The following is a 23,603-nucleotide window of genomic DNA, read 5'->3' as shown; positions in this document are numbered from 1 at the left end:
AACAGATTTTTTAAAAACCAATTTTTTTGGGGGGGGAGAAAAAGGAAAATATAGCTGTAAATGTGGAAATTGGAAAAATCAACTTGGGGTGCTCCTCTAAAGCTTGGATTAAGGCACATTATTGCAGCAGGTTGGAGGGAGTCTGACTGTACAGCTGTCTGAGCTAGACCGGACCTGGCAGCCCTTGGTGCTGACAATGGATGTCAAAAGTGGAAAAGTGTTCCGTTCCATTCCATTACCATCCCCCAGCTTGACAAGTGCAAATATACATTAAAATAAATAATTAACAAATGAAAACTAAAATGTACTCAGTAATTTGGCAGAAATGTACAAGTTGAGAGTCGCAGACCTGTACAACATTTTAAAAATGGCTTTAACACTCCCCCGAAGTGGCAGCAAATTTAATAATTTAATTTGCGACACTGCGGGATATACATTTAGAAGGTATATACTTAAGTGAAACAGTCTCAACTGAAAGACTAATTATGCATTCTCTATATAGAAGAACTAGTTTATAAAAGAAAATCCCTAACTGTAGCTCTCACTTTATTGCATCTCTTACATTTTAAATGAACACAGTAGAAAGGGAAAAATAATTGAATTCACGCTGTTCTGTGTGAGTAAAAGTTGACACTAGCTAATGTGATAAATAAACTAAACTGTAAATTATTTTTCACTTACTGTTCCTTAATTACAGCTAATTACGTGATTGTGAACCTTGTAAGTTTGGCAGTATTATGTATTTAAGTAGCGTGTCTTAGCTCCATCTGTTGAGAAATGTTACTTCAGAGAACAGCACGGTTTCACAGTCAGATTCAGTGAAAGTGAAATTCTAACAACGTATTATGGGGAAAATGAGTAAATAACCTGTCGACAACCTGTCATTATGGGAAAGTCTGGAGACTGTCATTAACCCTGCAGTATATTATGAGTCTCTCTCTCTCTAACTCTTATTGTCTCATATGCGCCTGGAAAGGCAATGTAAGCTAATGTATGTGTGTTTGTATGTCTTTGCTGCATTAGTGAGAGGATGAAATGCCTTCACTTTGACAGGATAGCTCAGCTTCACCTACACTGGGAGCACAATTTCTTGCTGAGTCCACATTTAATTGTTAAAGGTTTCTGTTTGGTTTAAAGTAGGGATTGGGGTTCCTATACAGTTAGATCTCTCACTCTCTCTCTCACATACACTGCCCCCCTGCTGGGTATGTATAAGGTACCCATCTGTGAACAAAATATTCCATGGACCCACTGGAATTTCTGTATCAAATTTGATTATTTAATCTGCCTCTACCACATCTGTAGAAACACAGACATTTGATTTTTTTTTCCTATTTAATGATCTTTCACTGGGATAATTTATTCTGCTATAGGAACCGGAACTACTTCCTTATACTCCACCAAATTCTCAGGCTACCTCAGGCAAAACTGTGAAAATAATTAAATAATTTGCCAAGACCCTTGTTTAAATGTCTATGTTTATGACCTATTGGCACTGCGAGTGTTAGGTTAATATAAATATGGCTTAAAATCTTTAGGTCAGGGAGGAACTGAACTACAGAACGCATTTCTGTCAATGACATTTACTACTGAGGCCACATTCCAACACTCTCAAAATCTATTCATCATCTTGTAACATTTGAGGTTCCAGTGAGCCATAGACCATGAAACCAGTACCATGGTCAGTTATTAGTAGATATGTTTATTGGTGCTATACCTGCCCATAACATTCTGAATCTTCATTAACTCAGTTTTCTAGATGGCCGATAAAATTCTCTTGGGAGATGGGACATGTGGTTTTGCATAACAATATATTAGAAGGTATTCAAATTTCCTCATTACAATAGCCCAGATTAAAATAGAGTTGAAATAATGAAATCAAATGGACTTTTAGTTAATTGTATATATATATATATATATATAAAATAAACAGAATACTTGGTGGCAAATTACTGTGTATAGAATTTATCCCACTTGTGAATGTAACCAATTTACCTTACTCACATCTCCTCCAAACTCATTCAACAGCTTGCCATTGAGCATTCTCTATGTAATTATAGACTGTGCATCTGGAAAGTGAGCAATTTCAGCTCAGTCTCAAGATGTGAAATAGGAACTGTATTTGAACAGTTTTCAGCAATTTAACAGCACACAACATTTGGTTTAATAATAGAAAATGACACTTATGACACATGATCTGTCCAAGCAACAGCGATATTGGGGCCTATTTTCCTCCCCCCCTCTCAATTTTAACCCTCCCCTCCTGAAGGCATTGTCTCATGTTGAGGTACTGTTCCATGGGCTCTGGTAGCCTTCTGGTACCGAGCTCAGATATCCATTCTTTACGTGTGAATGTAATGAGAGTGGCATGATATTCAACAGTAAAGGACATTGCAACCAAGCCTAATCCTATTCTGATTCACAAAGGACTTTCTAACACAAGCCACTGTCTAGTCATCAGGAGCGTGAACCCCTGGCTAATTTATTCCCCTCTCTAGCTGAGGCCTGTTGTTAGCATAACTAGTTGTGCTGCAGCTGAGATCAGCTAACTCAGCCGAGACGAGGAATTGAAACTCGGATCTCCTCTGGTCAGTATGGCTTAGTAAAGGTGGTGCATTTACCTGATAGGGAAGCTAGGGATTGTTTTTCTGATTGAAAATGCAGCAGTAAACCAACAGACAGTTTTATCAGACTTCAGTCCAGTACACAATACCTGCTGTGTGCTAACGGAGTAGTAATAAGTTGGTGTTCCTGTTGTGTCTTATGATAATCATTGAGGGTCTATTGTATTTGCTAATTGGTCCTAATTTTCTAATGTTTTGTTAACTGCAACTTAAGTTTGCCTTTAAGACCACTCTGTACAAAATGATGTCAGTAAATAGATTAAGGGAGAAAAATGGAGTCGCACCCCGTTTGGGGTGCTAACTTCGCCCCGAAAAAATTACCACCCCCATGGCCGAAATTCATCAGTAGCGCCCCAAGAGGGAAGCGGGGCGCTACTGGAAGCGCCCCACCTCCCTCTTGGGGTGCTGCGAGGGAATATTGCGGTGCTACGTGGCACAGGCCTTCCTCCCCTTCTTAAAGGGGAGGGGCCTAGCGCAGCGCGACCCGGGGCCCAGCTGGGCCACCAGGGATTGAAGTGCTGGCAAAAGAGCCCAGAACTCAAGAGAAGTGCCAGACTCATGGAGCTCAGCCGGCACTTCGCAGGGGGGGGGGGCTTCAGAGGAGGCCGCGGACAGCAACAGGGGCAGGTGCTGGCAGACGGCCAGCAACAAAAATGGCCGCCTGGCACCTCGTCTTTAATTAGCGGCGCCCTGGCCACAGGTAGACCACCCTGACCCTGTCGGACATAGCGTCCGGTGGTAAGTCAGGGGACACTACCGAAGATCGCGGCCAGGGCGCGAGTGGGGCGCTGCACACGGCAATTACATCATCGCCGGTGGCGCAGCGCCGCTAATGGTTACCGCCGCCGCTGCTAACCTCCCGCTGGATTTCGTGGGAGGCGTTGGCGGTGCCGCGCCCGGGCGCTGGTTGCTATGTGCCCCGTTAGGGCGCTAACGGGAGGCGCAAAGCAACCAAATTTATCCCCCTTAGTCTTATCCTTAGATATGCAGGACTTGTTCAAATTCTACAAAAAAATTCAACTCATATTTTACCGCTGCTCATGCTTTCCTTACCACAATATTAATTATTTAATTTAGAAAAATAGTTGAATACCTCCAATTGCAATTTAAATATTTAAATCCAACACTTGCCCAGCCCTGCGAGTATCGGGCTTATTTCAGCTATAAGGCCTTAAGCGTGTACACCTCAATAGGCCCCCAAATTTCTGGAAGCAAAATACATTAGGACACGACTGAAATTATGCTATCATTTAATATTTTCACTAGTCAAACATGAGGGTGGAACATGTGAAGAGCAGATATCCAGGAGAATGGGGGGAATTTTCCGGGGGGACAGCGGGCGGGATCCGTGGCGGGTCGGGTGGGAAAGTGTTTATTTTTGACAGCAGGTTGGGACCCCGCTGTCAACCTGCCACTACGCGCCAATGACAAATGTCGGGTCTGTTAACGCTGAGCAGACCTGACACGCAGCTGCAGGGGAGGCAACTTAGATCATTATAACCTTGTTAACAGAGGATTAACAATAATTTTGAGCTCACCTTTAGAATTTACCAGCTCGCCAACGGGGTCCACGCTGCTCGGGGATCACGCCTGTTAAGCTGGGCGGGAGTTGAATGGCCATGGAATCATCTCATTGATTGACAGCTTGAAATGTGCTGTAAAAGCTCCTATCTCACAGCTGTACACTTTCCAAGCTCAGAAGCTGTTGCTTACTGCATTTGGAAGACAGATTTAGCTTTATGCAGGTTGCAAGTGTTTGGAGCAAACTCTCTATCCAGTGTCGCCTCATTGGAACAACCTCTCTCACCACTGACAGATTGCTTCTGTCATCTCAAGTTCACCTGCCATCTATTTCATCAGCATGGGTACGGTTTTTACTTTCTCACCTTGGTCCTCAGAATCTGACCATGATCAGCTGCAATATCAGCCTCACCAGGTACACCAGCAGCACCAACAACCACACCAATCTACTCCGCAATCACCTGATGCTGCACAGGACAGAGGGCATCAGCACATGACCACATTGCTGCCCAGGACACCAGGGATGGCCTCACCTTGGCCAGATTTACTTCACTTGATGCTGCACACCCTGGCTGCCACATGATGCGTCAGGCTGGCACCACCCCACACCAGCACCATAAAGCATCCCTACAATGACCAAGCTATTACTTTCACACTCATCACTATTGCAGGGGGTACCGCTATGTCTCACCATTCACTGCAAGTCACTAAGCCACTTCCAAAGGTGCACACAAATCTGTCCAAGATCGCAAAGTGTTGAAAATAAAGATTTCAATGTTTGACACCACATTAACAGAACTTTCACATAAACATTGGCTAAAACACACAGGTGCCTACCCTTGTGTGTTGTTAGTTGGTATGATTGCACTAGGAAAAGGGTGAGTGTGAGGGGTGGCTACTGAGATGGGGAAGTGATAATGTAGATAGAGAGGGATAAGTGGAGGTGCAAGGTAAGTTGGTGTAAGGATGTGCAGGAGTAGGGTAGGGAAGGCAGAGTGATGGGGATGTGATGAGTGGCACAGCAGGGTGAGGTTTTTTTTGTTCATGGGATGTGGGCATTGCTGGCAAGGCCAGCATTATTGCCCATCCCTAATTGCCCTTGAGGAGGTGATGGTGAGCCACCTTCTTGAACCGCTGCATTCTGTGTGGTGTAGGTACTCACACAGTGCTGTTAGGGATTTTGACCCAGTGACGATGAAGGAACGGCGATATACTTCTAAGTCAGGGTGGTGTGTGACTTGGAGGGGAACTTGGAGGTGGTTGTGTTCCCATGCATCTGCTGCCTTTGTCCTTCTAGGTGGAAAAGGTCACGAGTTTGGGAGGTTCTGCCGAAGAAGCCTAGGCGAGTTGCTGCAGAGCATCTTGTAGATGGTACACACTGCAGCCACGGTATGCCGGTGGTGGAGGGAGTCAAGGTTTAAGATGCTGCATGGGGTGCCAATCAAGTCTTTCCACCATCTACAAGGCACACGTCAGGTGTGTGATGGAATACTCTCCACTTGCCTGGATGGTGTTGAGCTTCTTGAGTGTTGTTGGAGCTGCACTTATCCAGGCAAGTGGAGAGTATTCCATCACACACCTGACGTGTGCCTTGTAGATGGTGGAAAGACTTTGGAGAGTCAGGGGGTGAGACACTCATCACAGAATACCTAGCCTCTGACCTGCTTTTGTTGCCACAGTATTTATGTGGTTGGTCCAGTTAAGTTGCTGATCAGTGGTGACCCCCAGGATGTTGATGGTGGGGGATTCCACGATGGTAATGCCGTTGAATGTCAATGGGCGGTGGTTAGACTCTCGCTTGTTGGAGATAGTGATTGCCTGGCACTTGTGTGGCGCGAATGTTACCAGCCACTTATCAGCCCAAGCCTGAACGTCGTCCAGGCAGTGGTCACTGCTACCAATACTGTCATGGACAGGTGCATCTGTGACAGGTAGATTGGTGAGGTCTTGTTGCATGCGGGCATGGACTGCTTCATTATCTGAGGAGTTGTGCATGGCACTGAACACTGTGTAGTCATTAGCGAACATCCCCATTCCTGACCTTATATTGGAGGGGAGGTCATTGATGAAGCAGCTGAAGATGGTTGGGCCTAGGACACTGCCCTGAGGAACTCCTGCAGCGATGTCTTGGGGCTGTGATGATTGACTTCCAACCACCACAACCATGTTCCTTTGTGTTAGTTATGTCTCCAGCCAGTGGAGAGTTTTCCTCCCGATTCCCATTGACTTCAGTTTTACTAGGGCTCCTTGATGCCACACTCAGTCAAATGCTGCCTTGATGTCAAAGGCAGTCACTCTCACCTCACCTCTGGAATTCAGCTCCTTTGCCCATGTTTGGACCAAGGCTGTAATGAGGTCAGGAGCCTTGTGGTCTGGTGGAACCCAAACTGGGCATCAGTGAACAGGTTATTGGTAAGTGCCGCTTGATAGCACTGTCAATGACACCTTCCATCACCTTGCTGATGATTGACAGTAGACTGATGGGGCGGTAATTGGCTGGATTGGATTTGTCCTGCTTTTTGTGAACAGGCCATACCTGGGCAGTTTTCCACATTGTCGGATAGATGCCAGAGTTGTAGCTGTACTGGAACAGCTTGGCTAGAGGCGCGGCTAGTTCTGGAGTACAAGTCTTCAGACGACAGCTGGGATGTTGTCTGGGCCCATAGCCTTTGCTGTATCCAGTGAGCTCAGCCATTTCTTGATATCATGTGGAATGAATCGAATTGGCTGAAGACAGGCTTCTGTGATGGTGGGGACCGCAGGAGGAGCTCGATATGGATCATCCACTCAGCACTTCTGGCTGAAGATGGTTGCAAACGCTTCAGCCTTGTCTTTTGCACTCATGTGCTGGGCTCCACCATCATTGAGGATGGGGATATTGATGGAGCCTCCTCCTCCCGTTAGTTTTTTAATGGTCCACCACCATTCACTACTGGATGTGGCAGGACTGCAGAGTTTTGATCTGTTCCGTTGATTGTAGGATCGCTTAGCCCTGTCTATAGCATGCTGCTTCCGCTTTTTAGCATGGACCTCCTGACGACATCCCTGCTTGTGTCCTCCTGTGCCATGTGTTGCAGCTTCCCCAGGTTGGCAGCTCATTTTTAGGTACGCCTGGTGCTGCTCCTGGCATGCTCTTCTACACTCCTTATTGAACCAGGGTTGGTCCCTTGGCTTGATGGTAATGGTAAAGTGAGGGATATGCCAGGCCATGAGGTTACAGATTGCGGTGGAAGGCAATTGGTATGTTGGCCTTTGTAGCGAGGGTTCGAGTACAAGAACAAGGATGTCTTGCTGCAGTTGTACAGGGCCTTGGTGAGACCACACTTTGGCCTAGAAATTCGGGGTGCCAAGCTCGCCTGGGCGCCGGAAGTCCCGCCCCGGAAGGAGCCGATTGCGCCAGCGCGATATTCAGTTTCAGCGCCCCAAACGGAAGCGCGGCGCTGCTCGAGGCGCCCCGAGTCCCTCTTGGGGTGCTGCAGCTGAGTATCGCAGCGCAACGTGCCGCAGCGCCACACGCTGTGGCACGGCGCGCTGCGGTACTGCAGGCCTTCCTCCCCTTCTTAAAGGGGAGGGGTCTGCACCAGCGCGATCAGAGATCGCGAGTGCCGGCAAAAGAGCCCGGCACCGAGGAGGTGTGCCGGGCTCTTGGGACACAGCCAGCACTGCCCGGGGAGGGGGGCTCAGGAGGCCGGGGACGGCGGCGCGAGGAGGTGCTGGCAGGCGGCCAGCAAAAAATATTGGCCGCCCCGCACCTCCCCTTTAATTAGCGCCACTACCGCCGCAGGTCGGCCCCCCTGAACCGGTCGCAGATTGCGACCGGCGTTACAGCGGGGGGGTGCGACCCAATATTGCGATCGGAGCGGTAGCGGGGCGCTGCGCACACCGATGACGTCATCGGTGGTGGCGCAGCGCTACAGGCTAATGCCGCCATTAGTGCCCTGCTAAATTTTGCGGGAGGCGTGGCCAGTGGCGCTAAAGCCACTAAGTGCCCTCTTTGGGCGCTAACTGGTGGCGCAGCCCACCGAATTTCTAGGCCCTTGAGTATTGTGTGCTGTTTTGGTTGCCTTATCTGAGGAAGGATGTTCTTGCCATGGAAGGAGTGCAGCGAAGATTCACCAGACTGATACCTGGGATGGCAGGAATGACGTATGAGGAGAGATTGGGTTGATTGGGCTTGTACTTGCTGGAGTTTAGAAGAATGAGAGGGGATCTCATTGAAACTTATAAAATTCTAACAGGACTGGACAGACTGGATGCAGGAAGGATGTTCCCGATGGCCGGGGTGTCCAGAACCAGGGGTCACAGTCTAAGGATAAGGGTAAGCCATTTAGGACAGAGATGAGGAGGAATTTCTTCACCCAGAGAGTGGTGAACCTGTGGAATTCTCTACCACAGAAGGCAGTGGAGGCCAATTCATTAAATATATTCAAGAAGAAGTTGGATATATTTCTTAAGGCTAAAGGGATCAAGGGATATGGAGAGAAGGCAGGGACAGGGTACTGAATTTGGATGATCAGCCATGATCTCGTTGAATGGCGGAGCAGGCTCGAGGGGCCGAATGGCCTACTCCTGCTCCTATCTTCTATGTTTCTATGTGTGATACAGTTCTGCTGCTGCTGATGGCCCACAGCGCCTCATGGATGCCCAGTTTTGAGCTGCTGGTTCTGTTCTGAATCTATCCCATTTAGCACGGTGGTAGTGCCACACAACACGATGGAGGGTGTCCTCAGTGTGAAGACAAGACTTCGTCTCCACAATGACTGTGCGATTGTCATTGCTACCAATACTGTCAAGGACAGGTACATCTGCGACAGGTAGATTGGTGAGGACGAGGTCAAGTAGGTTTTTCCCTTGTGTTGGTTCTCTCACCACCTGTCGCAGGCCCAGACTGGCAGCTATGTCTTTCAGGACTTGGCCAGCTCAGTCAGTAGTGGTGCTACCAAGCTACTCTTAGTGATGATTCAGTGTGGCTTTGCAGTAACGTTTCGTGATCTGAGATTATTGAAAGGTTTGCGCCACTTTAGTCTGGTCCTCCTGACAACATCCCTGCTTGTGTCCTCCTGTGCCATGTGCAACCAGGCTGTGTGAATCTCCTGGGGAGGTCTCTTCCACCCATGGGAAGGGTAGAGGACTTCCCTGCTTGCTGTGGCTCCCTCCATAAGTATATTGAGGGAGTCATGGGAGAACCTGGGTGCAGCCGTGCACCTCTGTGCAGTGCTTGTCAGTGTTTGCAGCACCTCAATGCTGTAGAACACTGACAGCACAAATGTTAAAGTAAATTTGCATGTGGTCCCTTTAAGGAAACTGGCTGATGACGTGTCATCAAATGACGTCATCAGACCCGCTTCCTTCAATTGTCCGGGAAACGCGCTGGGTGGGCTTAACAAGCCCAATCAGGAGAAAGTCATGTCGGAGGCCAGGATGGAGACATGAGCGGGGTCGGGACCCGCCACTGACGTCGCCCGCATGGACCCACTTAGGTCAGGAAAGTCGCGGCCTACATCTCTGTAACTGTTTAACCCACTGAGGTTCCTTCAATGTTACTTCCAGTTGTTTGAGACTGCACTGTGGATACCTTAGTTTATCTTTTTTTAGAAACTGTTTTTTTTAAATCAGATGTGCTGCTTTAACTTTGGAATTTGATACTGCAAGCATGGTCTCCATAGTTTTACTTGGCTATCACTAGTACTAGAGAACCTGGAGCAGTGCCACTCCTGAGGCTGTCTCTGTGGGTCTCATTTCCTCTTTGTGTCCATCTGTCTTTCTTCATAACGAAAATCATCCCTTTTGTTCCCTGATTTACTCTCATGCTTTTAAAAAAATTAATTCTTTGTATTTTTTTCCCTTTCTCTAGCCCTCCTTAGCTGTTTTGCTTTTGGTTTTATTGTACCCATTCTTTCTTGCAGTATCACTACCATTTCCTTACTCAGCTATTTTCACTTCTTTCCGTGATCTTGATTGTGTTTCGTTTCTGCAGCTTTATCCATGAGATCTCTCGGAATTGAGTTTGCTCAGCAATACAAAAAGTGCGTATTATTGCTGCTATTGTGCTCCCACTGCTATTACAGTTCTGGTATGTACAGATTTTAATCTTTGCTCTTTATTTTAGCTATGTTAGAAATCAATTTGAGCCACCAAAATCAATAGCAAAATGCTATTAAGCGTTGTTTATACTGAGATAAATTTTTCAACCAATTGCTTAGTAAATATGCTTTCTTTGAGATTATTATAGATTTGGTAACACTTTGAGGCCTCACTAAAAACAAGAAGTAAGACCTTGGGGGCGATTTTGTGAATGGAGGCGGGACTGCGGCTTGTCGGGTTTCAGTCCCACCTCCATCGAGTTGTGGCCAACACACACTATTTTCCCTTGATTGACCTTGTTAAGCCCACCCAGCGGGCTTAGCAAGCCAATTAAAGGAAAGCCGGTTGCAGAGCACGTCAACATATGACATGTCATCTGTCAAAAAATTTTGACCGATGAATTGTCATCGTTTGACAGCTCTGTGAAGCTGTCAAACAGTGACAATCTCTGCAGTTTGATGAGGTCTTGCATACAAGGCCTCATCAACCTTCTTTCTTTTATAGAATTGAGATGTTTGTTGCATCTGAGAATGCAACGGACATCTCTCATCTGCAACACGGAGGTGCGAGACTCTCCGTATAGAAACCGACTGAAGCCTGCAGGAAGAAACAAAGGTAAGTACACTTTTAAAAACACTTGGGACTTACCTCAGATACTCACCTCTACACTCTCGCACCCATCACTTACCTTCACACCACACTTTTGAATCCCCCCGACCCCCGCAGACCCAGTACTCGCCTCGCTGGCTTGTTTTGGACCCGTCGGGAAGCCCGCACTTGTGAGGACAAAAACGGGATAATCCTATTTTCTGGATGTTAACTACCTGTTAACAGGCAATTAATAGGCTTTAATCCCTTCCCACCTCCAAGGAGACGGGACCTGGTGTGGGACGGCAACCCGCCTCCTGGGAAGATGGCACGGAGGCGGGCTGGGGGTGGGTTTGCCGCCCGTCCCCAAGTTCTGCCATTTTCCCGGCAGTCCCGCCTCCTCGGGGCTGAGAAAATCGCCCCCACTGTTTCTGATCAGCTGAGAGTTTCAATGGCAACACGTTGAGCAAACTTAGCTTTGACTATGGGCATCGAATAGAATTCTCCTTCCAAATGCAACTAATGCGATAAGCCATGGTTATGGTCACTGACCGTACCCGCAGGGCCCTCTTTAATTCAGGTTGCAGTTCCACACAGCCAAAATGGGAAATCATTGGAGTGGAAACCCTGGCTTCTAGACTTTATACAAGTCCACATTAACACAGATTATACTGTACGGTATAATTGGTACGAAAGCCAACTCTAATTTCTCGATGGCGCACAACTCCAACCTCCATTTTCACTTGTCTCAGGCCAGCTTTTATTGGAATGGAGCCAATGATTCATTGCAATTATAACATTTTGTGGAGGTATAGCATGGAATTCTCTCTTGTAGGCTAGTAGAAAACACGTTCCAAACAGAACTGATTGATAATTAAGATCACGCCACACACTTGCATGTATTTCTCTAAGTACAAAAGCACTATAATAGGAGCCAAATTCAATTTTTGGCAACTGTTCTTGCTTTTCTATTTTTTTTTGGTGGGGAAGGAATAAAAGGATTGTATCAGCATTAATATACTCTGTCAAAATTAGATCAACATTGTTTTTTTCTTCAGTTTCTTCACATGACACAATGAAGGAACATGCTCTGGCTTCGTGGAAGTTACCCTATAACAACAAACAGCATGGAATGTTTAAAGAGACTGTCACGAAAACAGTGTGTGCCATTCTTCTGCAAAATTTAAGTGAAATTACGAATACTGTGAAACCTTCCAACAACCAACTTTTTCAAACAAAAGTACTACTAGGTTAACACGGAGTGCTAACGGTCCTGCATTCCAATTCTCTTGTACAGTTCTTAGGAGGTAGATTCCTCAATATGGCGACACTATAAATGTTAATATTTATTTTGTGTTAGATATAACTTCAGGAGCAACAGTCAGTCACATTACAGGAAGTTGTCTCCTATTATCTGCTCAGATCATTGTGCTCAACATTAACAACTGAAAGCTTGCATAATGTTTCAACGTCCTTCATGAACACCAAGTGATTCTCCATGTGCTTCTCAATGGACAAAGTATTTTACTGTAAAAACTACAGCTCTCGGCATAATTCTGAGTATGTTCCTGGGCCACACAGACATTTCTGATCATGATAAGAATAAAGTCTCTCCTACTGGCCAGCGTGCCAAGCTTGGGTCGACTGCTAACTGGGAGTCCTCTACTGTCTTGCGGTCCTCTGCATGCATGCCAGTGTTGGAGACTACACCCTAATCTTGGCAAGAAATGCTAGATGCCATAGAAAGGCAGGCCATGAAACAGTGTTTCAGATTAGCCACAGAACCCTTGAATTAAATTGTACCTGCAAGCAGATTCTACACCCACCTGCTGTGCACATTTGAATTTTGGTAGCTTTGAACTGAAGCCAACAATTTCTCTTTAAAATCTAATAGCTTATTATGGAAGTCAAATGAATCAAACTAGTGGAAAATGCCAAATGTTGACATGAATTTCTGTGCAGGCCAGAGATGTGTATCAACAGAAATTATGTACTGTAGCCCTGTCACAAATCTTTTTGAACAAAACTGGGTAATATTAACACTTTGAATGCTGACTATCTTCTGCAGCTTTCAAAATGCACAATTTTCTAACCTAACACCTGCAAGACTGTTTGTGATGAATTCTAATACTGATTCTGTGATAGGCTCTGTATATATGGAGTCGCCCGTCAAATTGACGGATCACTCACAATTGTTGGGGTATGCTAATGGGAGAAGAGACCGATCCTAGACACACATATATGGCCGTATAAATCACACTGAAAGCCAGATGAGGTGGGTAGTTGAGTTGCCTTGTGTGCCAAGCGCTTGGCACCCAGAACTCGCGACCTCAAACTGGTGGAAAAAGTGTGAATGCCTCTATATATTATAAATAAATTATATCAAATGGTTGGGAGTTTGTTTAAGGCTGAGATTCAAGAAATATAAAAAATGACTGGTTAAGTAGTACAAATAGCAAGATCTAATTACAACGCTGCTACTATCTCAACTCTGTACTCTATCAGAGAGGGTAAAGGAAGCAAATTCCCAATCTCATCTTCCTCCATGTTTTGAGTAGGCTCCGATTGCCTATTCCAGTGACGATGTGGAAAGTGGTGACCATGGCCACTGAGCCTTTTTTCCCACATTTCCTGTGTGTTGGGTAGAAAATGGCACTTTTATTTGGTCTTACCGGGCTTGGGTTTGACTGACTAGCTGCAGTTTGGATTAAATCAAACAGAACCATTCTTCATGGTTGGCTCGTTTTCGTCCAATGCCAAGAAGAAATGTGTCAGCAAAGGAGTTAAATAATTTGTTACTTAAGTTCCCATTTGGCATAATTCCTAGTTAAGTTTTTGTCCTTGCAAATATTCCCTACAAATATGCCCAGCAACACCACAGCTGCCAGTGAAAAGAACAAAATCAGACAGCGGCAAGTGGCATCTCAATGACAATGCGCAGTGAATAAGATAATTCAGCAGGATATCGGATACTATCTGATTCTGTCCTCAAGGGGTTAAAGTGACCAGCAAGATCACTATCCAATTGCTTGATTGAGTTTCGTAGTCATTTGGAGTGATTAAATCTGTCAGAGAAGAATCCAAATGGTTGTGGTAATGATGTGAGGGTGTTTGTCTTTGTCTGTTGTTCCCCCTTCTTCTATACACCCTTCACATCTTGTCTTCAGAACTACACGCCATCAGACTCACTTGACAACTAGAATCTATCCCTAAAATTAAAACATTCCTGACCTATCTCCGATGACAAGGCAGCCAAGCTTCTCAGCACTCAGGCGCATGAAGAAGCTGACACATTTGTTTTTAATTTCAAAAGAATATAAAGCAAAGATCTGACCCTGTCAATCAGCCTGGGTGACAAGTTTAATCATTTGTGCCCTACAAAATCTCAGCTAAATAGGAATGCAAATATGTATCGTAGGACTCTTATAAATGCTAATCAAGGCAAAGTAATCAACTGACAATTTCACTGATCCCTTTTCAACAGAAGCCAGTCAAGTCACTGTCTCCTGACCACCACGCATAAAAGCCACAGTCAATGCTTCATAAATCTTTTCAGAGCTTTACTGATGTGATATAAAGTAAAATAAACAAAAACTCAGCTTTACGTCTAAAGAAACCAACTTTGTCGTTAAGGATGTCCCATTTCTCCATACATAGTTGGACACTGTACAATTAATATACAAGAGAGTTAAGAGCACAACTTGTTGAATTAGGAATCTGTAACATACATTTAATGCATTATTATAATGCCAAGTCACAGAACATTTCCTTCTCATGTCTTGAATCTTCATTCCATGTGTACACATACAACTGTACAGGTGTTATTGAGTGTGCAAAAATCCATTCTGAAGTAATTTTAGATTATGAACAGATCTTCAACAGTTGCCAGATGCCATTTTAACATTCCACTTTTATATTAGGATCTTACAATGTTTCAACTCCTAAATGATGTTCCCTCCTAATTAATGTGATATCATCAAGTTAATAAGACCTTGGCAAGCCCTAAATTTTTGTATAATTCTATTACTTTGATAAATTCATTTTTAATAAATACTCCCTTTGAGGAGCTTTTAACTTCATAAAATACAGATGATGTACACTACCTTTCTGATTTATGAAGGCTTTGTACCTTATTGTTTAATCATGTCAAACAATATTAAAAAAAACTGGTTGAAGACTCATTGGATTTCAATCTCCTTAAGGACCGCAGTTGTCTTTCAGTCCTGCATCACATTCAGAAATCATGTTTGATTCCTTCTGAGTGCACTGTGAGTAGGCATGTCCAATGTTAAAACACTGTCCTGTGGGCACTCCCACTGACAAGCAACAAGAGGCCAGCAAAGATGCTCATACATTCCCATTTTCATTGTGATTCAACATCCCTTCATTTTACACCCCAAATAGTTTGGTTTGTCTTTTTATGCGTATATTACATTCAGACTAAAACAGCACCATATCCCATGTAAAAAATACAGACAGAGAAATCCTGTTTAAATTCAGTACCACTGAGCTGTACATAGTGAGAGCCCTTGGTCACATCATGAGAAGACCTTGCACTCATGATCTACCCTTATGCCACACGTGGTGCAGCAACTGATTATTCTGCACTTTTCTCATCATGTTCTAGAATATTCAGTGCGTTTTGTTAACAAGTCATCAATTTAGCACAGAAAGATGAGAAAGAAAAAGTGGTGTCTCTGAAGATGTGAAACCCTTTATTTCTTAAAGGTACTTTTGGTCCATAATCCCAATACATTATTGGTCCTCAGTAAGCCAGCCCATGAATCACCCCTCTTTAACATTGACAACAGCAGTTCATTCTTTCAAATTTGTTACGGCCAGTTGTACCTACCAATTACTAATACATGATGAAAAAGATCATATCTATCAGCTTTTTTCTCATTCACACAGGGGTGTCTTGCATACTTAATCATGCACAATCATCTGATACTAACAAGCAGTAGTTATGTGACTTGTGTGAGTGTAGCAAACTGATCTCCCCTTCACTGATCCTGAAGTTTTACGTACAGCACTTATCAGAATCCTATTATATCCCTGAAATTATACCTGAAGTTCACATTTGTCTATGAAACTGGATTGAAAGTCTTTTTTGAACTTCAAAGAACTATATGGGTAATTCTGCAATCCTGCACTCCCCACAGGAAGTCCTGCTCTCGGGGAGTATGTGTTGGAGAATCAGGGCTACAATTTGCCCACCTCATTATTCTTTGATGTAATGTTTTCCTGACTGACCTGTTTGGACACCATTTACACCTTTGATTGCTGTGATTATCTCTCTGCCGAGGTGTGATAAATGGCAGTTAGAAAGATTACCTGTAAACATCTGACATTATTCTCTGATTATATAAGCTGTGTTTTTATGCATCTCTCCACTTCACCTGACGAAGGAGCAGCGCTCCGAAAGCTTGTGATTTCAAATAAAGCTGTTGGACTATAACCTGGTGTTGTGTGATTTCTTACATTTGTCCACCCCAGTCCAACACCGGCCTCTCCACACCTATCTCCAACCAGCACACCCTGCAAGCACAATTCCCCGCTGGGAGTGTGGGGCTGCAGAATTACCCTTTGTATCCAATTCAGGTGCACATCATAGAATGTGACTGCTGACTTCATCAAGAAAATTATCTCCCTGACAGCTGAATTTAACCAGTGTGTAGCTGAACCCCTACAGAGAAGGAAAGTTGCAAGTTTGACTCTCCGTCTGTGCTGAGTGAACGAATCTTAGTTTCAGCAGCAATAGGCGTATTATAATTTTCTCAGGAGGGCTCTTGTGTTGGGGGGTAAATTCAGCCAAATTGCTGCTTCTGATGACGTGTGGATGGATGTTGGGTAAGGATAGGATTGGGCTTAGCTGTGATGCTCCTCCGTCAAATATTCCAACAAAATTCAAGACTCACACATGAATAATGGCCTCATGTGTGAGATATTGGAGGGCATCTGGTTCCCTCAGAACTAAACCCCAGCAACAAGTCAACGCCTTTAAGCGGATAAGATGAGAGAACATTGGTGAAGAAAGAAAATAAAATTGTTTTGCAAAAATATATACTCATTCACGCCATCTGGAACTATTTTACTTAAACATAAAAGTCTATATATAGATGGGCGGATGGAATTGTACCAAAACACACTGGGGTTGACTTTTCGTGGGAAGATCAGTGAAACTTTCTCTGAGGTTTCCTTGGGTCTTCTACTGAAGTTATGGTGGATGATCGGGAGAACTTCCACGGAAATGCAACCCCATCATTTAATTGTGAAACTATGAATACAACTGAGTGGCTTGCTAGGCCATTTCAGAGTGCAGTTAAGAGTCAACCACATTGCTGTGGCGTCACTTATAGGCCAGACCGGGTAAGGGTGGCAGATTTCCTTCCTTGAAGTGGATTAGTGAACCAGATGGGCTTTTACAACAATCCAGCAGTTTCATGGTCACTGACTTCTCACCATTACTGATATCAGCATTTTTTATTCCAGATTTATTTTAATTGAATTTAAATTCCCCAGCGGTCATGGTGGGATTTGAACTCATGTCTCCGGATCATTAGTCCAGGCCTCAGGATTACTAGTCCAGTAACATAACCAATATGCTACCGTACTCGATAAAATTGATGCCCTATGTGCCCCATTCCCCCCTGCTTAAATACTGGCTTCTTAGCTCAAATATTCAAGATCAAATTTAGTTGAAAATTACAATTACAAAAGTTGAACTATAATTCTGGTGTTCATTTTGTCTACTTGTTCATTCCTTTATACCTATTTATGTAAAATATTTTGTACAGTAGGATTTCAATGTAACATTTGTGAATGGTTGCATCATTGTCACCATTATTTGGAGGGATATTGCAATAAACAGTAGCAAGACGATGGATATAACCAGACCTCTGCTACAGCAGTGGTTAGTAGCATCCTAAAACAGAATATGGGAATTACATTCCTTTACATTACAGCCCTGCAAATCTGGACAGTTACATAAATAACACTAATCTATTAAATACTGTAGATTCAATTTTTTAGGCCAATACGCAAGTTAAATAGTTTCCGTTTGTCACTTTGGTTTTCTTACAGAAGTTACATTTACACTTTTAACCAAAGGAATTATCTTCAGAAGTCCTTCCATCATTTCTCCAAATAGGCTGCCAGCATTTCTAAAGAACAGAGCATTTCTTTAATATTCCAGCTAAATGGATAACATTTTGTGGTAAGGATTTTTTTTAACTTTACAGCAATCAACTGTAATGTAGTTGACTCAAATGTTTGCAGTGGATTAATTAAGCCGCAGACATTCTGGGGAAGAAGAGTCTATGAACAAAGGCATGTGTTTGTGCAGAGTGATAAAGACTCGGATGATTTATTTAGGCACGGTGCCAAAACCAGAGGCTTTGATTCAGACTTTTTGTACTAGACAGGCTTGGGAAAGTTGATGTCTTAAGTAGATGCTTATGGGAGACTATCGTCAGCAACATGTTCTTAATTATCTACAGTAAAATAAAAATGTGAATTGAGACAGCCAAGTACTGGAAATGACACTGTACAAGCAGAGGCTACATTTGAACTCTAAGCATTCTCGGTTTAGTGCAAATTCTATTTACAGTGCTTCTGTCATGTCCATACTTGTGCTATTGTACTACATTAAATTTGGTGGCACACTGGCTTTAAGCCATTCAATGTGTTACAATTAGCATGGCCTTGGTGCTCGGTGAAAAATATTCCATTGTTTTACATGTTAGAGGGTCATTTATTCCATTCCAAATAGCTGAAGGTTCCAAGTCAAAAGTTCTTCTGCTTTTGGTCGATGACAACCTACTCCGTGCCTGATTTGGCTGCTGCCTGCATGGTCAGAGCTTTGGGCTGCTCTGGATGCCAAATGAAGCCCACACTGGTTAACTATTCCTTTCATTTTGACTCTTCAAAAGGTTTTAGACTGAAAGGAATTTCTCTATCTTCATCCTTCTTAGGTTTGCTTTTGATGACATCTTGCACCTCTGTTCACTCCCTCTACTTCTCCTCCCCTGGGGTTCTGCCTTTTTGGAGTGCTCTGGACAGCAACTGAAGAGCCAAGCATGGTCTTAGCAAGATCTTGTGAGAACAAGAAAATGTTAAAGCTGTTGGTCAAGTCAAAATTAGGAATTTTATGATGTCATGCACATATATATCAGTACCCAATGAACATTTTTTTTGTTATATCAGGACGGCTTATACTTAATAAATGTTTTTCACTCCCCACTAGTTCCATCTGGTACAATTACTAAACGTGAATGGTCCAGCAATTCTTGTGCACAGACTAAATTGGTGTGACTGTAAAGGAAGTCAGGCTAGAAATATGCCAGAGTTTGAAATGGAGTGGGAACTGTTTTCCCATCATCAAGTCAATGACGATGAGCTATGTACCTGAGGCCTTATCCTCATTTTTTCAACTAAAATAATTTTGTTAGTGATTGGTAGCTTATATTATCATCATATTGTCATAAACAATAAATACGAGAGGTGAAAGAGATATACAAGGAAATTACTATATCATACAGCTGAATCATTGGGCTGGATTTTCCAAGCCCCGAGGAGGCGGGTATGGAGGCGGGACAGCCAGTAAGTTTGGAGAAAGTGAGGGCTAATGGCAAACCCGCCCCTATCCCACCTCCGTGCCCTTTTGCCAGGAGGCGGGAAGATGTGTTGCTTCGGGTCCCGTCTCCTGGAGGCGAGAAAGGCATTTAATCCTTTTAACTGCCTGTTAACAGGTAGTTAACAGGCATAAAAAAAGGATTAATGCCATTTTACCTTCACAGGTGAAGGCTTCCCGACCTCGGAGAACCCGCCGGGTTGGAGGAGACGTGAAGGAGGTCTGCGGCGGTTGGAGGCACCTGGAAGTAAGATATAGAGGTGAGTGATGGGTGCAAGTGTGGAGTGGTAAGTATGGAAGGTGAGTGATAAGTTTTAAAAAATGTTCACTTACCTTGTTTTCTTCCTACAGTCTTCAGCCACGCTGGATTGGGAGAGCCGACATCCTCCTTGTCAATTTCACAGACTGGCTGTGGAACCTCTGAACCAACAGCCATGTGAAATCAACAAAGTTGAAAGGTTTGATGAGTCCTGAACACAAAGCCTCATCAAACTACAAAGAATGTCAGTGTTTGACAGCTTCACAGAGCTGTCAAATGCTGACATTTTTTCTTTCAAGAAGTCTTGACAGATAGCACGTCTGATGTTGATGTGCCCCGTCAGTGACTTCCTCCCTAATTGGCCTGCTGAGCCTGCAGGGTGGGCTTAACAAGGTCAATCAGGGGAAAATCCCTCTAGTTGGTCAGGTGAGGATGGAGGTGGGACAATGACATGACAAGCAGCAGCCCTGCCTCCAACTCATCTCCATTCACAAAATCCAGCCCATTAAGTGGAAGAGATCCAACCCATTCCAGACACCTATCAGGGAGGCCTATCTAAATTATAAGATCCCATGGATATTTCCCATAAAGCAAGATTCCAATGACAAAGTGAACACTTCTCTCTCCAAGAGTTTGAATTGTAAGTTCAAAGTGATAATTTGAATCGATCAAAAACAGAGGGTGTGAAATGGGCTCCGAGTGAATCAGCACCCTGTTTAACACCGTACTCGGTTTTCTTTTCCATTCAATACAAGTGAATAAAAATGAAAATCAAGCGCTGTATAAAACAGGTTGCCAATTCGCTATGAACCCATTTCATGTTATTGCTATAGGCCAATTTCACTCCAAGAATCTCCTGACATACAAAGGCCAGGGTGCAAGGGATGTATATTAGAATAGAGCATTGGTATCCTAACGCTGCTGTCAAACTAAAATAACCAAATCCAGTACACACTAAAAGAAGGCAAACAAGAGTCTTTAAGTTATAATTCCCTTATGCAACATGGGGTATAATTTTCACAGGAGCCCTACTGATCATCCATCGTAACTTTGGAGGAAGATCTGCGGCCACCTGAAGAAATGGCGTAAACCCCCCACCCCACCAGTGGAAATTAATGCCACATATTCCTTCCTCTTTTTACATATTCCAATCAAGGTACTCCCTCATCCAAAAGAAGTCAAGCACTACATCCCTACTTACACATCTGATGGACTGTCCTGAATACTTGACACACAACCATAAACACTGAATTGTTGCAATTGTCAACCAAAGGCATTCTGTTACCAAGCTGAGAGTAATCGTCTTCAATTGAAATGGCCAATAAGTGATCTGGATCTTGGGAGAGAATTTGGATGATCAGCCATGATCTCATTAAATGGCGGAACAGGCTCGAGGGGCCGAATGGCCTACTCCTGCTCCTATCTTCTATGTTTCTATGTTTCCTCTTATCCAGTACAAAGGCAATGATCAATTTATCCAATGTGTTTAACATCTTTAAAAATGACAATAGGAAGGCTGGCCTACAGTATTTCAGTTTTGGACGAATATTTGATTTAAATGGTTCTACCCTTTCCCATAGAGAAATTGGTAAGTTAGCATAGCGCTACATATTTACTTCAATTTTTAAAATCAATTGGGCAAGATTACACAAGATCGTTTCATATGCCAGAAGAAAACCTGATGCTCTGGGATATCAACCTGTTGCTAGCCCAATGGAAAGAGAGAACAACAAATGCCTTAAAAAGCACTGCAAAAAAGAAACTAACTTAGACTTAGCTCAATGGACCTTGCATCCCATGACAGCCCAAAATCACTCAGTGAGGCTGCATGATGATACAATGACAGGGATCACAAAATATCATGGCCCAGAATCTGCTGTCCTGATGACGGTGAACAGGAACGGTAGCATAGTGGTTATGTTATTGGATTAGTAATCCAGAGGCCTGCACTAATGATCCAGAGACGTCTGTTCATAATCCCACCACGGCAGCTGGGGAATTTAAATTCAGTTAATTAAATAAATCTGGAATAAAAAGCTAGTGGCAGTAATGGTGACCATGAAACTACCGGATTTTCTTCCCTAAAGGACATTAGTTCACTTAAATTTTTTTAAAAGTTTGTTCCTCTTTATTTCAGGTTTGCCTTTTTCCCAATCTTTGTATTGCTCTCTAACATTTTTAAAAAGTTAGAATTTTAAGAGTTTACCCACTTCCTGCTCACGGTCTATGAGAATTTTGCATTTTGATTGGCTGTTTAGACAGCTTGTTGATGTCACAGGAGCTCGCACTAGGGGATCCCCACTATACTACATTGATTTGAATTACGCGTCGGAAAACCGGAACTTCTCGACACAGGGATCGCGAGATCTTTGTGCGGAGCTTACTTCGAGGCCAGCAGCGAACACCTTTGCTTCACCGCTGACTGCAAGTTCCGGGTCATTGATTTTGTGAGTCAGTGACCACCCACCACCCCCATTGTCAACCTCAGTGATTGAGGCTGCGATTTCGCCATTGGAGGCGGGATCGCGGCGGGAGAGGTCCTTGGCGGGTCCCGGTCCTGCTCCCAGTTCCAGCCGCTCTGTGAAAAGGATTTTCCCCGGATTGGGCTTGTTAAGCCCGCCCTGCGGTTTACCGGCCAATTAAAAGGAAGCGGGTCTGATGATGTCATTTGATGACACGTCATCAGTCGGTTCCCTTAAAGGGACCACGGACACATTCATTTTGACAGTTGTGCTGTGGGGTGCTGCAAACACTGACAAGCACTGCACGGCTGCACCCAGGCTCCCACATGACTCCCTCCATATGAGACCTCCATTGCAGCCTGGTTGCACATTGCACAGGAGGGCCCAAGCAGGGATGTGGTCAGGAGGATCAGGCTGCAGTGGCGCAAACCTTTCATTGATCTCAGCAGATCACAAAACGTTACTGCAAAGCCACACTCAACCTCATCCTGCTGTGCCACTCATCACATCCCCATCACTCTGCCTTCCCTACCCTATTCCTGCACATCCATACTCACACCAACTTACCTTGCACCTCCATCCATCCCTCTCTAACTACATTATCACTTCCCCATCTCAGTAGCCACCCCTCACACTTACCCTAATCCTTGTGCAATCATACCAACTAACAACACATAAGGGTAGGCACTTGGGTGTTTTATGCAATGTCTATGTAAATTTTCTGTTAATGTGTTGTCAAACATTGACATTTTTATTTCCAACACTTTACCTTATTGGACAGATCTGTGCTCACCTTTGGAAGTGTCTTAGTGAGTTCCAGTGAATGTTGAGACATAATTCCCCCCCCCACCCCCCAATTGTGATGAGTGTGAAAGGAATGGCTTGGACATTGTAGGGATGCTTTATGGTGTTGGTGTGGGGTGGTGTCAACCTGGCGCATCATGTGGTAGCCAGGGTTTACAGCATCAAGTGAAGTAAATCTGGCTGTGGTTGTTGGAGGTCATTCATCTCAATCACATGACATCACTGCAGGAGTTCCTCAGGGCAGTGTCCTAGGCCCAACCATCTTCAGCTGTTTCATCAATGACCTTCCCTCCATCATAAGGTCAGAAGTGGGGATGTTCGCTGACGATTGCACACTGTTCAGCACCATACGAGACTCATCAGGTACTGACGCAGTCCGTGTCCATATGCAAGACCTGGACAACATTCAGACTTGGGCTGACAAGTGGCAAGTAACATTCGCACCACACAAGTGCCAGGCAATGACTATCTCCAACAAGCGAGACTCTAACCATCTCCCCTTGACATTCAATGGCATTACCATCGCTGAATCCCCCACTATCAACATCCTGGGGGTTACCATTGATCAGAAACTGAACTGGACCAGCCATATAAATACTGTGGCTACAAGAGCAGGCCAGAGGCTGGGA

The 23,603-nt window shown here is 44.2% G+C and overlaps 1 protein-coding gene across 2 annotated transcripts in view; it reads right to left on the bottom strand.

Annotated features, from left to right (window-relative positions):
• tshz2 (teashirt zinc finger homeobox 2) overlaps nucleotides 1-23,603 on the bottom strand; it is a 556,131-nt gene that overhangs the window by 47,204 nt on the left and 485,324 nt on the right. Inside the window, exon 4 of one of the 2 annotated variants that reach the window (XM_086005290.1) lies at nucleotides 13,207-18,911. The exons of the other annotated variant lie outside the window; for it this stretch is intronic. The gene's annotated coding sequence lies outside the window, so the exon portion shown is untranslated. Of the gene's footprint in view, nucleotides 1-13,206; nucleotides 18,912-23,603 lie in introns of those variants that run through there. 2 annotated transcript variants of the gene reach the window in all.

Source organism: Somniosus microcephalus, chromosome 13 (assembly GCF_052327205.1).
Source record: "Somniosus microcephalus isolate GS21.2 chromosome 13, FLI_Smic_1.0, whole genome shotgun sequence".
Lineage (NCBI taxonomy): Eukaryota > Metazoa > Chordata > Chondrichthyes > Squaliformes > Somniosidae > Somniosus > Somniosus microcephalus.
This window is presented reverse-complemented; position numbering and strand designations above follow the sequence as displayed.